This window comes from Pelmatolapia mariae, linkage group LG22 (assembly GCF_036321145.2).
Source record: "Pelmatolapia mariae isolate MD_Pm_ZW linkage group LG22, Pm_UMD_F_2, whole genome shotgun sequence".
Taxonomy (NCBI): Eukaryota; Metazoa; Chordata; class Actinopteri; order Cichliformes; family Cichlidae; genus Pelmatolapia; species Pelmatolapia mariae.
The window spans coordinates 23360371-23366058 of NC_086245.2; the positions used below are offsets into that span (position 1 = coordinate 23360371).

The window sequence follows — 5688 nt, forward strand, 5'->3', positions numbered from 1 at the left end:
ACCCAAAGAACACCATCGCCACAGTCAAGAAACATTATGCTTGAAAGCCGTTTTTCTTCTCACTGAGGGGCCAATGGACAGGGCCATACCATACCGTACAATGAGTTCTTGGATGAGAGTCTCCTTACCTCAGCCAAAGCACTGAAGATGGGTCATGGATGGGTTTTCCATGACAATGACCCAAAACATACCGCCAAGGCAACAAAAGAGTGGCTAAAGAAGAAGCACTAAGCATTAAGGTTATGGAGTGTCCTACCTAGTCTCCAGACCTCAGTAGTATAAAAATCGGTTATGTAAAGAGAAGTGAACCAAAACCCTCCTGAGATGTTTGCAAACCTGATAACCAGCTACAAGAAACATCTTACCGCTGGGCTCACCACAAGAGTTTCTCCACCAAGTTACTAAATCATGTATTGTTTGGGGATCAAATACTTATAAACTGATTTCCAAGTCACTGAGTGAAATAACTTTTATTTAATGTGTGTTTTTTCTGGATTTTTGGTTGATATTCTGTCCCTCCATTCAAATGAAATTAGCATAAAATTAGAGACTATTCATTTCTTTGTACGTGAGCAAACTTACAAATTCAGCAAAAGGTCAAATGATCATTTCCCTCACTGTTTTTCATAATGATGAATATGATAATTGCTTTTAGTTAGTACCTAACTAAACTACAACAAAACTAATAATAGGATGTTTGTTTTTATGTGTGGTGTTTCGATTTTGATTTTTTCTGATCTGCTTTTATATCATTCCCTGCTCTTATGGCCTATCCATTTTTGGCTTTGGTTACTTTTGGGCACACAAATATGCTGGTAAAGTTTCATCCTTAATGCATTTTTATCAATTCAAACCCCATGCTATTTATGGATGACACTAATTTGCTATTTGTAGCCAGTCATTAGTTCTCTCTGTTATAATTTGCATCACAAATGGCATGATTCCCATACTGAAGCATGCTTTTTGAACCATCCACTGATTTATGCACTTTCCGTCAAATCACTTTTGCTCTTAGTCTTTATAAATGCAAGAATCTACACCGGGTAAATGCATATAAGCCATAGTTTATTAAAAAAAAAAAACAACAAAAAAAACAAACAACCCCCCTGTCTTCTTTCTTTTCAATTGCTGAATTAAGATTTTTTAACTTGTATACAAGTAAAAAAAATCTTAATTCCCATTGTTCCTTCAGTGGGCTGGTTTCAGTCATTGTGCAAATGTACTTTTTATAAGATTGGGGAAACCTGCAGTCAGCTGAGACTGAAGAAGTCACTTGGACGAGTGACAAAACGTTTCTCCCCCTCAAAACGCTACATCCAGAATCAACTTTTGGAGATTTACTTACCTGGATGCTTGAGAATGCATCAAGACATCACTTTTATATGTTCAAGTGCATAGTGTGGAGGATGTCATAAGGCCTTGATGTAAAACACAATATTTATGAGTGTTTTAAGTTGTAAATTGGACAGATTTGCCCTGAACGTGACTGGAAGGTCGTAGTTATGGAGGAAGAAGCCTGCTGTAAATAATACAACGCGTGAGAGCTTCAGCCTTTTGACTCAAATAAGATTAGATGTAAAGAGTTGTGTGTCTGTCTTGGAAAAGATGTACAACTCTCGTCTCTGTAGCAACCGCACTTGATACCTTTATGCTCAAGCAGGCATCCATTTTCAGTCCATTTAGTCTATATTTGTCTGTAATGCCTAATGTAACCATACAATAGGTATAATAAATGTGGCTCAGCTGCAAAAACAAAACAAAAAACCCAGTCGTCTCTGTTTTGCATGTTGACAAGACTGTTTATGTCTCCATGCCCTTGTAAAAACATGCTCTGTTTGTATAAATGTTATTTTGCAGTTTTTAAAAAGAATATTATTATAAAACCTTTAATTATGTCTCATCATTTGGAAAAAAAATAAAAAAGAAGATAAAAATACGGTATGGCAGATTTTTTCTGATCCTTTTTTCTGATAGATGACAAGCAAATCTAGGTAATAAATTAGTGAATTAATTAATAAAAAAAATACCATTGACCTTGAATGTTTATTAATCATAATTCATGTACTTGATGTGAAAACTACTGTACAGATAAGAGATGAACTAATGAATTTATTTACCTTAGCGTTACAGCAACATTATGATCTGTTATCTGTCAAAGTCAGATTTCATGATTCTGTGTATCTGAGTCATCGTTGATGAAGTAACTGGTGAGCCACCGCTGAACCTGATCACCTCCCTACCCCCGTGGCAAAGAGGAGGCCGCCACCCGTGTTGGACTCCTCAAGCGCCGCACCAAGCAACTTGACTTTTCCCTTTGATTTAAGAGCGCTTTGCGACTGAACCTGACCTTGCGCTGACTTATCTGACTAAAGCTAGCTGACTGACCACCACCAACAGGGAAGCTGAACTTAAAAGGAGGTATAAAGGACATCCCCGGGTAGATTTTCCTCCACGTTTAACGCAATGTCTGTGCAAAATCCACTCTTGTTTTGAGAGGACATTTCAGGTTTCACTATTCGTTTTTCATTTTGATTTTATTTGAAGAAGCTTCAGCATATTTTGGTTGAAAGTACCCTGTGGCTCTGGGTGCTCAGTGCATGTGTTTGTCTCTAATCAACACCTACCACAAACTTAGACACAGGCCTTAAATATATTTGGGTGTTCTACGAGCCTTAAGTGGATTACATTTTGAATGCTGTAGCTACTACACTGTAAAATGTAATATTGTGTTTAATTAAAAATATTAAATAGGCTGAACTGAATTTTTATCAATTTGTTATCAGAACTCGATTTAAATACGTTACCAGTACTTTTTATGCAAAAACGCTGATAAACTCAATTTATTTGAGTTGTCTTAACTTAGAAAAACTAAGTAAGCTGGAAGTTTTGCTTCTCAGTGCGGAAGGATGAAAGATGTGTTTTGAAAATGCCACGTGACTACCGTCCTCCTCCCTCCCGGATCAGTCCGCATGTTCATGGCGCCAGCATTTGTTATGGAATATATTGAGCAGACCTGGAGATATTATTGTTGTCATTGCTGTGGATCTTTACTGACTTGGTGAGTAAATGTTTACTCTTATTCAAACTGATTTTGTGGCTTCTCTTAGTTTAGCACCAGGTTTCTAATCTTGCTAGCTAGTTAGTGTTAGCCTAGCGTTGCTGCTGCCGCTGGGCTCATGTTACTTAAAAATTAACACCACAGCTTTAAAAACCTTACATAAAACTATGTCGGTGAAATTTTCTGTTGATTGTTTGAAATAAAAAAGTGCGATAAGAGCCCAGACAAAATTCTTCGGGAGGTGCAGCCGTTAGGGGTGGGGTGGGGTGTGGGGGATATTTTCAATCTATAGCCATAACTACCTAACTAACTATATATATCATGTTTAACCTGAGTAGCAAAAGAGTGCAGGGGGGTTGAAAAGAATACGCCAGGAGTTAGCTGTGCTTTCGGACTCTATCGAGCCTTGACCTCCAGGTCAGCCATCGCGCTGGTGGATAACAGAGCTCTCCGAAAACGTGGAAGCACTTCTGCAAATATGTGATATTTTGATAAATTAAGTAGATATTTGAGCATTACACAGCTACATTATCGCCTGAAAATATCTTAAAAGGTTATTTTGTGATCCAGAAAGGGTAATCTGGGGAAAAGGAGGATCGCATTTGTCGGCCACGGTTGTCGGAGCCTGTGCGTACTTGTAAGCGCGGCAATGGCGGAGGAGCGCGGCTAAAAAACTTATTACTTTTTCTGGGTCACAAAATAAACTTTTAAGATATTTTCAGGCGAGAATGTAGCTGTGTAAAGTTCAAATATCTGCTCGATTTATCAAGACATCACATATTTGCAAAAATGCTCCGACGTTTTCGGAGACGTCCATTTGTTGTTCATGCTTTGTGGCAGCTTTTGAACATCTGTTGCATCTATTAATGTCAAATCTAGCTTTTATTTAACAACATAAGCAAACTCAATGGCTGTGCAATCATTGTAACATAAAGGATCAAATCAGTTTCTGAAATATGTTCTGTTTTTTCTCCCTCTGCTTGCTTCTTACTGTCTTTGAGGCTCGGGACCAGCACTCCTGTTGTTGGACAGAAAGACATCAACTCAGTGGTAAGTATTTTGGTTTTCCAATATATTAGCAACTGTCAGTGACATTTATATTAATCAGGCTGAACTTTAATCATACTTTAGATCAGCCTGTTTTACTTATTGTTTTATTTGTGCTTTGGTTTGGGGAAGTTGTTTCTTTACTGATCTTTTCCTGTCTTCTGTTATTAGACTTGAGATATGACTGCAGTATGCTGTTGCTGTGACTCCAGTTAAGTCTACAAGACATGCTGTGTAAGTAAACAAACAACAGTTTGGTCTGCATTTCTTGAAAGATCACATCCCCCAAACTTAGTTTACAAACTACACTGTATATAGTGAAGTCTGCAAGTTTTCTAACAGCAAAATTTGTTTTGTGCCCAAATCATTTTGCACATCATTAGAATTAAAGTTATTGGCCATGTTTGCATAGCCCTTTTTAAAATGATGCTTTCATGACATTATTGTGTGTCGGGTGGTGGTCACAGCTATCCAGACTGACAATTGGGACATTGAATGTCACCTCTCCGGTGGGGAGGGAGCCTGAGATTGTCTAAATTGGAGTCTGTTTTATACCAAAAGTAGAAAAAAATGTTTTAAGAAAGCAATTAAGTTCATGTTCCAAAAAATATGATTGTTTGCTTGCAGGACACCAGGAGAGATGAGTCCTCCGTCACAGATGGTGTGGTCAGTGAAGATGGTCGCCTGCAAGTTCAAGCTCATTGCATCTCCAACCCACATCCACTGCCACTGTACTTAAGGGAAGTTAAAGACTTTCTTCTGCACCTACATTTGGATCACCTCGATCCATGACAGTCATTCAGGCAGTAATGCCTCGACTGGAAACAAGCCATCCTTAAAATATTACAACATTCCAGCTCCTGTGTTGGAATGAAAAACAAATGTGTTGTTTAAATTAGAGACTGCACTTGTGACAGAACAACAAATATTTTATTTTGATTATATAAGTAATGTAAGTACAAAACAAACTTGTGGTAGGCCTAAACTTATTTTCGGAATAATTACATCTGAGACTTTGTTTCATTGTAAGATTATAATTGTTTGTTGTTCAGCAGAACAGTGTCCAGTATGTTGGCTGTTATACTTTGTTGTGTTTGAAAATAAAAGTTGGGCTGATTTTAACATCATTACAAAAATTGTTGTTAATTATTTTTAATCATATTCAGGTTACCACAAATTGTTTTTTCATTTAGTTGAACTTGAAATGTTTGTCAGTAGGTAAACAATTAGTATTGTACAGTCAGAAATATCAAGTTATTCTTAATGCTGCAGACTTGCAATGTATAAGTTGTCCTAACAGTCATCTTAAGTAAGCTTTACTTAGTTTTTTTGAGGCAACGAGTTTCCTCAATTTTTTTGAGTTCTGGGAACTAACAAGGCTGTACAGTGTACTCAAAATGAGTAAGTTGCCCTAACTTGGTCATCTTACGTAAACTTGATCCAATTTTTTTTGAGTTCTGGGAACAAATGAGCTTGTACAGAGTACTCAAAATAAATAAGTTGTCCTAACTTAGTCATTTTTAGCTAAGCTTTACTCAATTTTTTTGAGGCAACGAGTTTCCTCAATTTTTTTGAGTTCTGGG

At 37.2% G+C, this 5688-nt stretch overlaps 1 long non-coding RNA gene across 1 annotated transcript; it reads left to right on the top strand.

The window, feature by feature from the left end:
• Window positions 1-3998: 3998 nt before the first annotated feature.
• LOC135933167 (uncharacterized) lies at window positions 3999-5079 on the top strand. Its single transcript, XR_010573686.1, has 3 exons — window positions 3999-4108; window positions 4277-4339; window positions 4733-5079. It is a non-coding gene; the product is annotated as an uncharacterized LOC135933167 (long non-coding RNA).
• The last annotated feature ends 609 nt before the right edge of the window (window positions 5080-5688 follow it).